General features: G+C 42.3%; 1 protein-coding gene across 10 annotated transcripts in view; it reads right to left on the bottom strand.

Moving 5' to 3' along the window:
• ERC2 (ELKS/RAB6-interacting/CAST family member 2) overlaps positions 1 to 18,010 on the bottom strand; it is a 916,980-nt gene that overhangs the window by 94,805 nt on the left and 804,165 nt on the right. Inside the window, exon 20 of one of the 10 annotated variants that reach the window (XR_006385123.1) lies at positions 1,627 to 1,815. The exons of 8 other annotated variants lie outside the window; for them this stretch is intronic. The gene's annotated coding sequence lies outside the window, so the exon portion shown is untranslated. Of the gene's footprint in view, positions 1 to 1,597; positions 1,816 to 18,010 lie in introns of all 10 variants that reach the window. One more of the 10 variants, XR_006385122.1, reaches the window with a different exon arrangement.

The following is an 18,010-nucleotide window of genomic DNA, read 5'->3' as shown; positions in this document are numbered from 1 at the left end:
TTTCTCCTATTAATGACCTCACCTCACATACGCACAGAAGTTTTAAACGAAAGTTCTTAGACTTTTGTGTGCAGCAGAATTACCAGGAAGTGCATTCAAACCCAGCTTGCTGGACCCCACCTGCAGAGTTTCTGATTGAGTACGTCCCTGTAGGGCCTGGGAATCTGCATTTCTAGCAAGTTCCCAGGTGACAGATGCTGGAAAGCAGGTTGTTGGCAGGGCACTTGGAGGGCCAGTGCTTAAATCTATATGCCAAATAAATCCATCAGTGAAGGGCCATGAAAATATTTTTTCAAACAAAGCAATAGAAACAATTAGTGGTCTGAGCCTGACCTAAAATGGCAGCCATTTATTCTAATTTGTCTTTTTTTTGCTCTTAAATTGTTCCCCTTTACCACCTTATGCAATGAGAACCAGAGAACTAAGCCCTGTGTGCAGAAGTATTCTGAAAGGACATAAATTATTGTGATTATACAAGATGAGACACTTCAGAGACAACATCACCAACTTTAATTACAAATCAAATGTCATTCAAAAAAATTTTTTTAAGGAAAGTATGTGATTTATTTGTGTAGGCAGTAATTATCTGCCACCATCCAGAAAGGATATGAGGTGGCAAGACATCCGTTGGTACAATTCCAAAACTGAACTTTTTCTTGGAATTCAGGCACAAATCTCACTATGGCCCATCCCTATCTGATTCCAAGCACACAGCACTGTCGAACACACCTACTATAAGAGGTTGTTCAAATGTTCTTTCTTGAAGGAAACCCCCAAAGATACTAACTGAGGTGCTTATTACGCCAAAGCAGAAATGTAACTGAAGAATAAAAACTAAATAGAGCCCCAGAACCAACTGAGAGAGAATATGCTTTAGACCTAGGGAGTGTGCCCAGACCACTGTGGAGGAAGCACCCTGGGGCCCTGAGGGTTACTTTTCCCTGCTACATGTGACACCACAGTTTCCACAGGCAAATGTCCGTTCACCCAGAAATTGTTATCATGGCCCAACCAACAACAGGCAGACAAACTTAGGAGGTTTAGGTCCTTAATAGGAAGCCCTTTCGCCCAAGGCCTATAAGGTCAGAGGTTCATGTTCTGCCTAGGGGAAAAGCTGGTTAGACAGCCCCCAGGCTGTGAAAGGCTATACTTAAACACTGAGGGGTGGTCTCAATGCCAGCCCATTTCTTTGGTAGTTATTCAGGATCTCATGGTCTAAGAGGATGGGGGGGAGGGTGGGATTAAAACATCAAAAGCCATAGAATCAAAACGAGAAAAGCTGTTGAAAATCACAGACCTTGAAAAGCAAATAATAAATAGTCATGAAATAGGAACCAATGAATGAACCGTATCTGTCCACATAGCAAGACACAAACAACATGAAGCTGGTACGAGAATTCACATCATGTGGATGATGAGCCTGGATTCTTGTTCTAAGCTGGGCTAATCATGGAACCGTCTGGCTGTGAGTTCAATACAAAAATAGCCACGTGTATGTGCTAGCAAAATAGAAAGTATGTGTGAGCCCCCAAATCCAAGATCATCAGACAGGTTTCTTATTGAAACCCAGCTCCCCGTGGTGTTTGCAATTACCCACCTCCAAAAGGGTAAAAGTAAACATTGGACCTGCTCTGGTGTCAAACTGCCAGCGGATCCTCCCCGCTGTCTCCCTCCTCCTCTTCTTCTTTACAGACAGGTAAAGTTGGATCTCTTGAAGGAACTGGGGGCTCCCACTCTAGGCAAAGGTTGGACAGGTGATCAATGTACAGCATGAGATTTGACTGTGCCTCCGTGCCTCCGACAGAGCTGGATCATCTGGGGCAATGAAAATTATAAGCAACAAGAAAGCGGTATTAACAGCAAGGGTAGGGAAGCCCAGGCGTCCCACAGCACAATTCTCTAGGACACTCAGCAGCCATTCTTCTCCTCATTCAGTCGTTCTGGGCACACTCATCAAGCGCAGTGCCAGGCTCTGGGGATACAGGGGTGACAAATATCAACACAAGCCTTGCCCTCATGGAGCTTATGGCTTTTTAGGACAACGACACAAGCAATTAAAGGACAGTGGATAAAGGAACCTAGAGGGTGCCGGGGAGCATAAAGCAAAGGCAGGCAAACCAGATTGGGGTGGGGAGGGGTGGTCATGGAAAGCTTCCTGGAAGAAGTGACATTTAACACTGAGCCTAGAGGACCCATGGAGTTAGCCAGACAAGACTATGGTGTGTCAGCATGAGCAAGATTCTGAGATGAGAAAGCATGGCTGACCTGAGGAGCTGTTCTCATCACACGGTGCTTCCCCAAACCCCACAATGCAGTCATGATTTGACCTCTTCTGGTGGTATGTCAGGAAAGAAACTAGAAAATAGTTTGTTTTATAAGATGATAGGAAAAAAAAACCCCAATAATGCAGAGCTGAACTGCTACAGAATAGACTCAACTGCATCTGTCTGTTCTCTAACCAGCAGCATCACAGGCGAGTGAGATGCCATACTTAGGACCGTCAAAACAAGGAACTGGACTGAAATTTGGCATCACCAAAGTGGGAGCCCCGCGGCCTCTTCCCTTCCCTTGGGTGTTGTCCCTTTCCTTTCCTCCAAGTTCCTGGGAAATCTCAGAGGGAACACTTTGCTCCTCTTACCCTGGCTGTTGTGATGTCTGAAAGGCTGCCATAGAAATGATACCTCCCACTTGCCTAACACAAGTAAGGAAAACCGGATAGCGTCTGAAGCCAGTCTTGTCAGGGGGCTCCATGCCGGAAAACAAAACAAAATAAACAAACAAACAAACAAAAACCTGTGAAAGCCCCAGTATCTTGAGTGTTGCCCAGCATTCTAGCTGCTTTTGCATTATGAAAGAGACCATTGTAAGGGATGGTTAAAGACATGGCCATAAGCACGTGGTCATTTTACCAAAATGCACAGTCCGAAGTAGCTTTCCTTTATATTTTCCTATTAGCATATAATTCAAAACCTGCAAACAACATCTCTGACTGAGCACGAAAAGAACAAAACCCTCACTTTTAAAAAGCGGAGCAAGCAGCTATTTTAGAGACAAAGAAAGGATGTCTTTTTAATCTATGACAACACAAATTTGTTTAGGTTTTCCCTTCACTAAGTAAGTAAGCAATTAGGTTTTTTCCAATAAAAATATCCCTGTGCATGAGCAAACACCAGAGGCAATCATATAATTACCCTGCCCAATCACATTCAATTGCTGACAGTTGAGTTCCCACTGCTCATTAACTTCAGATCGCAATGAGGTCTTTACGGAAGCCCTTTCCCGTCTCTTTACAAAGGTTCCTATGATGCTGTGAGCGGCCCCAACACTACCTCATTGCAGGATAATCATCCCAAAATGGCCGGGGCCAAGGCCAGCCTACTCTGACTTCCCCTCTGAAAAAATAAAAAGAGAAATTTGAAGAAACACTGGCTTGAACACCCTTGCTTCATTTGGGGATCTCACCTCTAAATATAATAGTAACCTTTCACCCCCACACTTTAAGTGCCATAATTATATAATTAAAACCAATTATGTCATTTAACAGAGAGACTTTTTCAAGATCCACGGCAAGCCAATTACCTCAATCATTGACCTCAGAAGATTTCCCACACTGACCTGTAACAATGGGGATTGGGATAAATTTAGGCACTGGCTTCTGAAGGCTGGCATAGACTAGCTGGGTGGGTTGTAGCTGGTCTCTAGACTCTAGAAGCTGAAATGAATCCATTTGAATCTAATGCCGCCACCACCAGTACTTGTTTGCACAACCTTTCCAATATCCCAAAGTTGATTTTTCACAACCACCTAATGGTATCATTACTTCCATGTTGTGGATGGGATAAAGGAGGCAGGGAGGGTTATGGAATTATCTCGAGTAATACAGCTAGTTAATGGCAAAAACAGGACATTAAAGGCAAGGGCAGGGCAAGGGCCTGAAGCTTCCACCCCAGAATCCAAAGCCTCAGTGTAGCAAGTAGTGTGTGTGTGTGTGTGTGTGTGTGTGTGTTTACTCTCCTGGACGCCCAACCCTCCTATTTTGATTATCTTACCCCAATTTCCCTTTGATGCAATACATCTATCCACCTACAGCTCACATGCATCGTACCAGGCTCAGCTCTAGCTCAGGAGTGTGCTAGAACTTTGGCCTCAGAAAGTCAGCTCCCAGAATTTCCCTAGCCTTCACTGGCTCAGGGATGAGCACATGACCCAATAAAAGCCAATGAGACACACTGAGGCTTTGCCAAGGATCTTGGGAGAGAGACTCACTCCTCTTTACTGGGCTTGTCTATGGGGGCAGGTACCGTCTGGCAGTGGAGCAGCCATCTAGCTATCACTGAAGGAGTGAGGAAGGCAGGAGATGTAAAGAGAGAAAATGGGTCCAGGAAACATCCCTGGAGTCCCTTCAGGTTGAGAATGGTGACATTGAAACATGTGGTAGTTCATTCAATAGCACATTAGAAAAAATATGAAGAACGCCACCACTTACAGCTTGGGTAGGCTTGATTACAAGGATGGAATTAATTGACCGTGGCTCTGAGCAGCAGTTCTGCCTCCCGCTCACAACACAGTTAAATGCCTCTTATTTTTAAGTTATTTAAAAAACATGCCATTTTATGGGCAGGAGGAAGCACTTTAATCTGTAAAATGATTTTTATCATAAACTAAACATCCTTGTAACTTTTTGGTCCTATGCTTTGGTCTGAGTTGTCTCTCGTTGGAGCTGAGACAGCTGTTGGAGCTGAGAAGACCTGCCTTGACCTTGCTCTTTGCCCTGCTCAGTGGTACCCTTGTGTTCTCCAATTCCTGGATCTGTGTGGGATGCAGGAATACAGGACACTTCCACTCATGAAAATGGGGCATTTCTCTTTCTTTCTTTTTTTTTTCCCCTCTAGTCCCAGGCCTTGAGGGAAAAGAAAAAAAGACCCAGAATTCCTCTAATGTAAGCTTTTCTACTTTGGTATTATTGAAATTTGGGGACAGACCATTCTTTGTCGTTGGGACTACTCTATGCATTATAGGATTTGTAGCAGAGTCCTCTGGATGCCAGTAGGCATCCTCTCTCTCTCCCCCCCAAATTGGGACAACCAGAATTGTCTCTTGACATTGTTAAACATCTAAGGGTCATGGTCAAGATGACCACCATTTGAGAATCCCTGCTTTCACAGAACATTTGAGATATTTATTGGATTTTCCTCACAGCATCTCTGAAAATATAATTCCTTGTAGTAGCATGATGTCTTCTACTTAAAGTGTGAGGAATGAGGGAACCACTACACTCCTAGAACTTTCCAAGAACCTGTAAAATACCAGCTGAGGAGAGCTGACTAAATAAAAAGACCCAAGATAACAGTATCCTCTGCTATCAGGGCCATGAAACCACAGGAGATACCGACCCATTATGGACCAAGGTGGGGAAAATTGTATTAAATAGAAATTATTTGGGGGTGCCTGGGTAGCTCAGTCAGTTCATTGTTACAACAATTCTGGTTGTCCCAATCATTTGCCTTCATGATCTTGGGTCCTGGGATGGAGCCTCACATCAGCCTCTCTGCTCAGCAAGAAGCCTGCTTTTCCCCCTCCCTCTGTCTGCTGCTCTTCCTACTTATACTCTCTCTCTCTGTCAAATAAATAAATAAAATCTTAAAAAAAAGAAAAGAAAGAAATTATTTTACCTAAAAACCAGAAAGAGGAAAATGATGTGGAGGAGAAAATTAGAAATGAAGAACAGACATCTATCTACAGGATGAGTTCCAAAGTAGGTATCTGGCTTCTCATTTCCACAGGGAAAAAAAATGAACAATCTTAAGATTGTTGCTGGGCTTCCTGGATTCAGCTTCAGCCAAAAAGGTGGAAAAGTTTGGGCTCAAACAGAAATGATCTCTCCAACAAAGGCCTAAGATTCACTCTGCAGAGTAAAAGCCCCAAATGGTCAAGCCTTACTTCTTTGGACAAATGTGGGCAAAGACATTTAAAATAAGAAAAATTGATTGATTCATATAATATTTTTTAAAGGAAGGGAATTTACTGACGTTCTTTGTTGGCAGTAACCAAGAATGGACTGGCAGAGGTCCTTCCTTTAGGATTGATTTGAATGAAAAAGTAAGATAAAACTTATTTAATTAACATATGCATTGCTAACCCTTGAAGAAGGGATTTGAATTGGTTTGTCCTCTCAAGAACTAATTGGTTGTATCTTCACACAGGCCGCCAGAGGATGCCAGCCCTACTCCACAACAGTAGGGTTCCAATGAGGTTTTGCTTCAAGGCACAGACTTCTGTGAACCTTAAAGTACTGACTTCTGTCCAGAGAACGGGGGTTGGCATATGACTGGTCTTTGATGGGGTTTTGTTGGGTGAAAATGTTTGGATTCTAGCAATTTCTCTCACTGGAAGTTCTAATGCCATGGGGATAGAGAAGCTTATCAGGGGGGTTTAGATGATCAGATCTCGGACACTCCTGCTTCCTCAGTTCCCAGGCAGCCTCCTCCTCCACCTCTCACCATGCTCCAGCTGTCCCACTCTTCTGGCCCCTCATTCTCTAGTTGCCCTCTACTTCTCTCCTGCAACCAGTGAAACCTAATGGCTAGGGTGTAACCCTGTCTCAAATGGAGGAAGAGCAAGAATAAAGGAGTCCCCAGGCGCCTTGGCCCTCCCTCCCTTTGTGCTTTTAGGCTTATTGTTTTTGTTTTGATAAAGAGGTAAGATCAACAATAATGGGAAAAAAAGAAGTATTTGTCTGGAGGTTCTAGCAGAAGTCTACAAAGGGACTCTGACAAGCTATATAAAGAACTATCCTTTACAGAATTTAGTAATTAAATCTCCAGGAGCTAGTCCTCAACTCTTGATACATAACATCAGGGCACACTCTTCACAAGAGTAAGTATCCCCACCCAGCCCCTCTCTACTGAAATCATTCATCTTGGCCTACCTGTGTTTCTCAGAATACCTGGGAATGTCAACAGAGATAAAAGAAAGAGTAGCCCACTCCCAATCTAGCTGGCATTAAAACCACAGGATGAGACTTGTGGGTCTTGACGGAGGTGCTTCCTGACTAAGTTTACACACTGGCCTGTGAGCATTTTGTTGGTACCAAAGGCTTTAGTCCAGGTGAAAACACAGGTCCGCTTGAGCAGGCATGTGCCTGTTTCCCAAAACAAGCTAAAACTAAGACTCTACATATACCCTAAGACAGGGTATGCCTTCCCCATGTCCTCCTCAGCATGAAGTATGAAGCAGGCACTCTCACTGGGATGGCAGGTGTAACAACAGGTCACTGTCACCCTCATAGTCAATGACCAAACAAGACTTCCAAGAGCAGCAACTCCTCGTTTTAGCCAGGGATGAACCTTACTTACTCCAAATGTCAAGAAAAGGATCTTAACAGTGTGCAGAATCTGGGTTAAGTTAGGAATTGAGCCTCAGTATTTCTAGAAATTTTATACAAAATTTGATCTAGGTGCTTTCATGTATTCTTCTTCTTCTTCTTCTTTTTTTAGTGAGTTTTCTTTGCCTAGTATTTTTTTTATTTTATTAATAGACTTTTTAAAAAAAATTTTTTATCACGTATTATTCTGAGGAGTGATTTAAGGGTTTTTAAAAATCATATTCTTATATTAGTTTGAAACTCAAGATGAAAAATTAAACAATTGTTATAAAGTCCTCTCATTTTAAAAAAACAACAACAGTTTTCTGAGGTATAATTTACATACCATCAAGTTCATCCATTTTCAGTGTCAATTCCAAATATTTTGATTAAGTGTGTGGAGTTGGGCAACCATCACCACAAACCAGTTTTAGAACATTTCCATCACCTCAGAGAGACTCTGTGCTTTTCTATGGTGAATTTCCTTTAATTTCTGCAACAAAAGTTCTGGAGCTGAAAGAAGGCTCTTTGTTTATGTGAAGATCTGCTCCATTTTTCTCCTTTCTCAGGAGTTCTTCTAAAGCATAAGTTGTTGTTTATCTGAAATTCAAATATAACCAGGTACGCTGTATTTTCACTTGTGAAATCTGATGACACTAATCCAGGATCAAAGCAAATTAAGCAAGTGAATCATTGTTCATATCTAGAAATAATGTACTTTTCTAGAGCATTGTAAATAAACAGGCATTATTTTATTTACTTTGAGCCATCTAGGTTCAAATATGGCTAGAACCTAGTGCCAGTTAGAATCCAGGCTAAGAACTATGGCTACAGAAACACCATAAAGAATTCAGGCCCCAACTGCTATTTCCCGCTATTTCACAAGCAAGCCTGGGACCTCAAGCATCCAAGTGGCTTATGTGCTACATTTGCCAAGAAAGTTTAAAAAAGTGAATGTAATTGTTAATCTTGCAACTTGCAATTAGAAATGTGACTGTTAGGGGTGCAGATGGTAAGTAAATCATTCTTAATTCTTTTGAGGTACAAAACCCCTTTGAGGGAATCTGACAGAAGTTATGGGCCTTCTCCATAGAAACATTCATGCCCTTTTGCAATTGGAAGCAGTGCACAGAGTGGGTTCATAGATTCTGTGACAATGCTCATGGACATTTCAAGGGTCCAAGAATGCCAGAAAGGTGTGGGCAAGTTGACTAAAGCCATCCTGAAGTGTTTGCTATGCCTCTTCTTTTCCTCCCACTTGCATAGGAAGGGAAGATGTTGGGGTGTTGATAAATGAACTGGTCAGGGAAAGAAGACACAACCAGGTTGCTCTCAGACATCAATGGTGAGAATTGTAGCATCAATTCAAGGTTCATGGTCAGTAAAATGGACAGATTGGCTTGTTTTCATATTATATCCCACAGATCTAATTGACAATTATCTGAGAAGGACATTCTTGGATCCTGGAGCACTGCACAAGATTTTGGCATTTTAAAAAATGTTTAAAACCACTGGACTATAATGGCACCTGGGGGCTCAGTTGGTTTAGCGTCCAACTCTTGGTTTTGGCTAGGTCAAGATCTTGCAGTCATGAGATCAAGCCCATGATGGGCTCTGCACTTAGTGTGGAGTCTGCTTGAGATTCTCTCTCTCTCTCTCCCTCTTCCTCTACTCCACCCTGCTCCATGTGTGCACTCTTTCCTTCTCTCTCTCAGAAAATCAAAACCAAAACCAAAACAAACAAAAAAAACTGACTGGACAATATGGTCATCAAAATTATCAAAGTTCCAAGTCATCTGATATCTCTAATTCTAGAAACTACAGAGTAGAGGTCAGGAGACAGTTAAGGAAGATTGGGAATTCTTTTTTTTTTTTTTTTTTTTAAGTCCAACAGAAAAAGGCAGTTGGCAGGTTTAGGAGAGAAAGACATCTCAGTCCTTACCCCTCCTCAGTTCTGCAATGTGTCTCTCCTCTTTTGTGCTTCTCTCCCTTCCTTCACATGGAAAACCAAGAAACTGCCCAGATTTCCTTTGGTGAAATTAAAAAAAAATTTTTTTCCCCAATTACATGAACTTAATCAATTTTTCTTTGGGTAACAAAGATAGCCAACAACCTATTATATCATCGTATAATGGCCCTAACCATAACTGGAGCTCAAATGGATAAAGGACATGTGTGGTTTAGAAACAGTATCTTTTTTGTGCCTTAGAGCACCTACAAAATATTAGCACCCCCATTTTTCAAAAGAGAATACTGAGGGGGACAAAGTTAAGTGTCTTACACAATTCACTCAGCTAGCCAACAACAAAAAGACATTTCAAGTCCCAACGTCTACATGAGCGACCACCTTACTATGTTAAAAGATCAATTATATAACCTATGACTTAAAAAGAAATACAGACTTCACTCATTTATTTTCTCTCAAAAACAATAGACCATTTTCGGGAAGCTTATTATCATGCCCAATGATATGAACCATAAAACTGTTCTGAATGTTTATTTCATACTTATTGACATCTACGAAGCAGATCTACCATGTGCATGCTTATCATCTCAAAGAAAAATACATTATTTCGTTTTGGGGTTTTATCTTATCCATTCTTGGTCCCTGAAACAGCACAAGAAATGTGTACACTCTGTTCTTATTTGTTGTCATAAGATACTAGCGGCATGCTGGGAAGTAATGTTCCACACTTTGTGTTAAGACTTCTCTTTTTTAAACAGAGCTTGTGTAAATCACAGACAAAGTTGACAAATTTCACGGCTTAGTCATGGCTAGCATATCAGATTTCATGGTTTGACAGAGATTAACAAGAAAATCATATTAGAGTTACAACTATTAGTAGATTCTTAGATATTTGGTAAAGAAACTCTGAGCTCTCCAAACTGCATTGCCCGCTGCACGTCACCGCCGTCCCCCCTCCTCTGGCTGCAGAGCTCCCAGGATTCCAGGGATCCACCAAGTCACCTTGGGCTACAGCAGGGGTGAGCTGATGCCTAATGGGCTCCAGAGAAAGGGCTAGTGGCTTGGAATAAAGCAAGCAATTTACGACCCAATTCCTAAGAGTGCAGGGAGAAACAAACATGCCGTGTTAGTAAATGACACAGGAATTTACTCGCATCGTATGCACTAAGGAGAGGAATGAATGATCATAGTCGTTGAAACGAAGATATTTTAGGTAAAAATTAAGTTTTCACATCTTTATGAGGGGGCAATTTAGCAGAGGCCTTGTTAAAAGTGGTGGCATGCAAGCAGAGACTTCAAAAAGCCGCTGCCTGCAGAGCCATTTGGCCTGAGGGCTCTGCATATCCTCTTTCTTTGGGGTAAGAGCCCAACTAGCTCGTCAACTTTGCATAAAAGACAGCCAATTTGTCAGCCATTTGCTTTAATTCTCTTTCCTAGTCTTCTAACGATAAACTCCATACACCTTCTGGTCTTCAATATCACGTAGCTGACTGGAGGATGGAAATTCACTTGAGTCTCAGTCCGGTTTCCTTCCCAGGCGATCCTCCTGGGTCTTATAGGATGTCCTTAATCAGAACCACATTACTCAGCTAGAGGAAGTCCTTGCACAGACGCTGGCAAGACACTAGGGCAAATTAGTTTCAGAACACGGAAGGTCAGATTGGGAATAAAAGCTGCAGTCATCTATTGTGTTTTCTTTAGTTGAGAAAATTAAGGCAGGGTGCCTGACTCGTAAGAGACAAAGATTTGGATAAGCAGTAGCCACTCAGGGAACCAGTTCCCTGGACTGCAGAGCACAATAGTCAGTTGTGGAAAGGCAAAGTCCTCAAACATTCCAGGTATTCTGGACAGAAGCAAGGATTTTCCTCATTTTCTCCAGACAGGTTTTTATATTTCAGGAGCACCGTAGATCGATAAAATAACACCGGCTAAGGTATTACAAGTTTTGTCAAGAAATAACTGCCAACGAAGCATGTGTGTGCACGTGTATGTACACATCTGTACATATATTACATGTATTGTGTCTTGGATGAATAAAGCATATTTTAATAATAGTCATAACAGCTGCTATTTATTGTGCTCTTACGTGACAGGTACTATGCTAAGCACTTTCCATGAATTATTTCTTTTACTCTCTCAACAAAGTAGCATGGAAGGGGCTATCTTTGTCCCTAATTTACAGTTTTAAAACAAACAAAACAAAACTGAGATCAGAGGGGATTCCAGCCACAAGGTTAGTCTCAGAGCCCTGCGTTGATCCCAGGGCTGCCTGACTCATAAGCCTGGGTTTTTAACCACCTCGGGATGCTCAGCCCTGCAAATTCTCATCACTTTCACTGAGATGAGTGCCCAAGCTGACTCTGAACAAAATACAAATTTCCTGGGAAGCAGGGACAGGGGTTGTATTACTTCATGAACCATGAGGGCAAAAGAGTTCTGCCTGCAAGGCTCCGGGCAGATGGAGGGAAGCGGGGTAAGAAGAGGGAGAAGTCATTGCAAAAGCCTAAGACCTGGCTTCTCCATTCTTTCCCCCAGGACCAGTCCGCCCGGAGAGACGCAGAGAACCAGAAGGACCAGGAGGCTTAGTGGAAATCTGTCCCTCATCCAGTTTCAAACTAGTAGCCTTCCCTTGTCATGAATGGGCTTGCCCTAGAGATTTGGGGCAAGAAGCATTTCTAGTGTGCTTCTACCTTAACTCACGCCACGGGGGCAGCTAACAATTACAAAAGGAATGAACTTTTTCATCAAACGCCCTTCCATAAAACCATTTCCCAGGAAATGTAACACAGCATGGAGCTAGCCGACTGCAATTTTCCACCAACAATGAGCATCGTGGGGCACAGGTACTATATTTAAACGATTTTCCTCCAGCTTTTTGGCAAGGCTCTCTCTCAAGGAGACTTAGTTGGGCCGAGGTCTCATTCCCCTCCGGCCAGCAGGATCGGAATGTTTAATACGACCCTGTCTCTTCAACACCCATGTGTAAAACGCCAATAAACAAGCCAGCAAAGACCTGCAGTTCTAATTGCCTTTTAACTCCGCCAAGATGATAAACTCCCAGAGCAAGGAAGGAAAGACTCCCAGGGATTTAACAAGTTTATCTGCCTGCCACTTGAACATTTTCTGTCTGCCTACACTTCAGTGAATTCACCAATAAAAGGATAAAAGGGCCCCGAACCTCAGACCCCTCAATGGCCAAGAAGCTGCAGATTCAAAACGTATGCCAGCAAAAATCGACTGGTTAACTGAGTTTTGTTTTATGTGTTTGTGAGATCTGGAGCAAGGAAGGTGGGACCACTTGCTCATTTCTTGCACTGGCCACTTCCCTTTTATTGACCGAGGCCTACAAATCTTCACCTACAACAAAGAAAACTGTCCTCACAAGGAAACTGGGAAAGGTGACTCTCTCAGAAACTTCCTACATTCAAGTTACAGGACTGTACCCACAGGGGAAAAGCCAGATGGGCATTGTTCCGTCACTCCCACAAGCACATTCTTCAGCTCTCCCTCCCTACACGGACTTTCAAGTTTAGCACATTAGCTGTTTTGCTGGGTTTGCAGCCTACCACCCAGAAGACAAAAATTCTGACAATTCAGTACCAGTTAGAGATAAATCAGAAAAGCAAAGTAAAACAAAACCGAAAGATTGGCTGGGGCGTGGGGTGGGGAGTGGGGTCCCTACAGCAAGGAGGTGCCATTCAAGACATTAAAGTGCGGTGAGGGGTGCCTGGCTGGCTCAGTCCATGGAGTCGGTGACTCTTGATCTTGGGGTTGTGAGTTCGAGACCCACACTGGGTGCAGAGAATACTTAAAATCTTTAAAAAATAAAAGTAGGGTGAAAGGACATAGACTTTCTAGAAAGCCACGTCACAGTATGTATCAACATAGATATGCAACTTCCCTTTCAGGAATTTAGTCTAAAGAAATTATTAGACAAGTGCATAAAGAGGAAGCTGAAGGAACTATGGCATTCTAATAGGAAATATTTAAATAGAACTAAGTGTTCATTGTTAAGGACTGGTTAAATAATAAAAAACTCTGTACTCTGAAGCTATGACAATGATGCTGTAAGTATCATTATTAATGTGGAAACATGTCCAGCACACAAGGTTAAGTTCAAATAGCAAGTTATAAAAACATTTATTACATGGTTTTTTGAAGAGGTTAGATAAAAAAAAAAAAAAAAAAAAGACTGGGAAGGCACATAGCTCACCAAAATGTTAGCATTTCTGGATGATGGAATTCTTTTGCAAAGATTTTTGAATTATTTGAAATATTTAATAATAAAAAGGCACTGCCTTTAAAATCGGTTTTAAAGTACGAAAGCTACACAATAAAATATCCCACCACCACTACCACCTGATCAATAGGAAGACAGTCACATCTGAAATAACTTATGCAAAGACCCAGCTTTCCTCTCTCAAGCAGACACGAGTACAGAACATTAAAGGATTTGGTCTTCGTTTATCAGCACATGTAATTGTTGTTCAAGTGTATTCTTCAATGAGATGAGAATGAATGGCAAACCACAAGTGGGCTCAAAACCCCAGAGGGCCTATTTCCCAGCGGCCCCCATGCCTGTCCCATCAGGGTACAGACACTGAGAGCTCCTCTATTAAGCAGACCTGTTCCACTCAATAAAACAGCAGCAGCTCTAGAGCAGGGTGCTTGCCAAATGAAAAATCTGAAGCACTATTTTCCTATTAAAATCTCATCCATGTTTTTCCTATTGGAACCTGGAAACTGGACAAATTCTGAAGGAATCCAAAGGAATGTCTTTAGAAAAGAATTCTGTTAACACCAAAAGTTCCCCAAGCACTACACAAAGCAAATGCTAGATTGCATTACACTGAAATGTAAAAGCAGGGGTTCAAACCCAAAATGATGTGTCCTTCGCACCAGGCTTTGTGTATACCGCAGCTCACGCGTTTGTACACTTATCCTCGTACATTTCTGCATCTCCCCTTTTTTGTAATTTCATAATCAGTTCCAGATTTCCTATTTCTTCCACGTTTTAAGGCATGGAATTTTGGATTTGGAAGATGCAAGGTTTAAAGGTATAGAAGTACAGTGGAAAGTATGATAAAAATAAAACAAAATTGGAAGTTTTGTTTCATACCTCCGAAAAGTAACGAATTGGATGTGTGTCTCAGAGCTCATTTGAACCCCAGAAGCAGAACAGGAACACAGGCAGAACTTTCATGTGCAAACTGGACCCTTTGATTGAGACATGTCCTTGCTAATGGATGAAGTTCTGGGAAGCAAAAAGTGTTCCTCCGTGCTGTACTACCCCCGGGATAAGTATGTCTGCCAAAGCACTGTAATGCTACTCTCAAAATTCAGAACTCTGTCCCTAATAAACAGAGGAAACTGAAAGATCAGGTTAATCTAGGATAAACTTCATCTCTAGAGTTCAAAGACAACTGGCTTCTCTATGGGTCTTAATCGGAGGCTTCTTTGAAGGATCGTTCTCAAATTCATTAAAGAATTTTCACTGACTTCACAGACTTTGGCATTAAATAGATAACTTGAGCTCTTCATTGCCCTGCAAAATGACTGTTCACCTTTGAAGCTCTGCAAATTGGGATTAAGTTGGCTGTTTGCCTTTTACCTCAAAGATGACTCCAGTCCACTGATCACTGAGTCCAGGGCAATCACCTGGTTGAGCAATGATATCAAATTTTTCCCTCCAATGTGTCTTTTTAAAAACACACATCCTCTTGTGGGTTTGTTTTGTTCTGAATTTTGCTTCAGATGTAATAGTACTGCTTGCTATCAATGCCTTCTCTTCATCCAAAACTTCAGGAAATACATTGTGTTTTAAAAACCCAAGTTTCACTTTCAACTAACTTGAAAGACAGGTGGAGCTTTTAGATGCATAAGTTCATTTTAAAATTCTTCCTGGAATTTCATCTACTCACATGCCATACTGGCCCAGGCGTCTCATCTGATCCTGGTGCGCCCTTCGGTGCAGCATTTACTAGCTTTTCACAATGACTCTGCACATTCCAAGGAGGGCTCAGCATAAACACATACACCAACCAGCCTTCAGCTCCCACCTCTAACCCCACCGTCTGTTTCCTGCACACCCCGTAATCGAAAACATCTCTTCTTCTCAGGTATACGGTCTTGGATTTGTCACGGTGAACGCGAGACTTTACAAGGCTAATAAAATGACAGCTGCACAGAGGGGACGGGGTGGCTTTTACGGACTCTGAAACACCACTGCCTTTAACTCCCAGGGATCAGGAACTTGAAAGCACTCCGATTCACTTAGCTCTGTGTTTGTCATAAAGTTAAGGCTAATCAGATTTCGCCCAACTTGCAGCCCTATCTTAAATCCCCAAGCTTCTCCTATGCAAACTTAACTGATGGAAGATGTGATTATGCCTTCTCAGGTCATAAATTCTAGATATTTATAACATAACTGTTGTCATTTAGGTCAATTAAGATGCTTTTACTGGCTCAGAACAACTACCTATGGGGCTTGTCCAATACCCTGACAGTGGTTTATGACCCTTAGGGTGATTTTATCTCCTAAGGATATGAAAGATGGCTGCATGTGAAAATGTTCAGGAGACTCTGGAAGAATTTTCCCCATACTGTGATCATACCCATTGCCATTCTGTTCCTGGAAGCTCAGACCCCCCTGCTTATCCATAAAACCACTCTCTGACTCTAAAACTTCCCCTAGAGTTGGTTTCTTTGATCACCTTTTCTCCCCCAAAAGACCAGAGAGGGGAGATAACACCTCCAGAGACACTCTATGATAAAACTCCCAAGTGGTGGGCTGGCCAAACCCCCAGCTGGGAAATGCCAGACTTTTCTAGATGCATAAAATGTCCTTGAAGACCCGTGGGTTTTACTTTGCACACGGGGCCAACTGCTCCCTCATGAAAGGCAGAATCAGGTGACAACAAAGAAAGAATGGAACATATTTGGGGATTTCATGTAGATAGGTATCAGCTTCTTCTTTTACCTTGGGGAGTATCACCTATCTCCCATCATCATCCCCTTGCTGTTTCTTCTTTCAGCAAGGCCCCTGGGCATCCACTATATTTCAGGCACTGTACTAGATGACGCAGAGATCGAGAGACTCCCAGGCTCGCTGGAGACACAGGCACATTACTAATTAGAATACAAAGTGTTAACAGGTCAATGCACAGCAAATTCTGGAAAGCACTGAGAAGTGCCATTTCCACTTTTGGAACGGAGGGTGATGGTCAGGGAAGGTTCTTTGGGAAAAAGAATTCCTTGTGTGAGGCTTAGAAAATGCAGGCAGGTATTTAAGACCAAATGAGGGGAGAAGGGAGAGCCTTGCCAGCAGGGAAAGCATAAGCAAAGACACAGATTCAAGGAGGGCCTAGGATATGTGAGAATGCCAGTCGGGCTGGTGTTCCAGAGCATCGCATGCCCAACAGGCAGTGGTGAGAGCTGAGACTAGGAAGCAAAACCAGGACAAGTCCCCGTGGGGTTTGTGTTCGCGTTACATAGCGATCACCTTTCTTGTTCCAAGGAGACCTGGTACAACAGCTCCCTTTTCCCCAAACTAGCTGGACGCAGTTGATTAAGAACCATGTCTTCTCCTTACCCAAATCTCTTTTCTCCACCAGCATCAACGGCTGCCATTGTAAAGTCCCCCAGTCTCATTTGACAGAGTTAACTCTTTAAAACTCTAGTCACACCTCCCTTGGTGGAAAGCACTCTGCTTTTGATTACCACACCAACTTCTGTTTGTAGAAGCCAGGGAAGACATCCAAAATTCTACCTGGTAAACATCTCTTAAGTGCTGACTCCATGACAAGACACTGCCCTGTGGATGATTCAGAAACGTGGTTCAGGAGGTGATACCTTAGCATGCAGTGTGATTTTGACGTACACAGTGACACACCCTGGATCTTAGAATTTAAAGATTTTTTATTAATATGATTTTTTCCTTGCATTTTTGATGATGATAATTTGGTTGGATTTGGCCAAAAAAAACTCACAAAACCAAAAACCATAAATAAATAAGTAAATAAATACCAAAGCACAACATCTACTAGGCAAAAGGAGAGCCCTAATGTGGAAAATATGCTATAGCAACAGCATTTGCAAGTTTGTAGTATGGGAAAATGCAAGCTCCCAGCAATTTCCCCAGATTAGCTGCTTAAATGTACTATAGGGACCCACGGTCAGAAATGACAGCCTTGACTCAGGCAGTCACAGATTTCTCAAAACCAAATTGTACTTCATTTTGAAGAGTCTTATGGAAGTTTTTACTGCTGTTAAAATGTTAAAATACTTTGTTTGTTTATATTCTACCTTGTCCCCCCAAAGGATTAAAGCATCTAATACCAATTAGAAGAGGCTCTTATTACTGGAGAAGGGGCGTGAGGGCTTGAGTTATATCCGCCATGCAAAGGTCAGGTTGGCTCCAAGTGGGATTGGACAGTGCTGATATACTCAGAATACTTCTCTAACGCAGAATATTCTGATTTAACACATAATCTGCAGCTGCTGGGTGACAGGGGAAGGAAGGACCTGAGAACCCAGTTCTAGAGGGAGTCTGGGAACCGTGAGCCTCATTAGCTGCATAAAATCCCAGATAAAAAGTTCACACTCTCTCATTTGTTCTCTATGCCTGGATGTGTGTTTATATGTAGTTGACCCGTCAGACAGCCTAAGACGCACAGTGCTTC

Source organism: Neovison vison, chromosome 6 (genome assembly GCF_020171115.1).
Source record: "Neovison vison isolate M4711 chromosome 6, ASM_NN_V1, whole genome shotgun sequence".
NCBI lineage: Eukaryota > Metazoa > Chordata > Mammalia > Carnivora > Mustelidae > Neogale > Neogale vison.
Note: the sequence above shows the minus strand (reverse complement) of the source record. Positions and strands in the feature narration are given on the sequence as shown.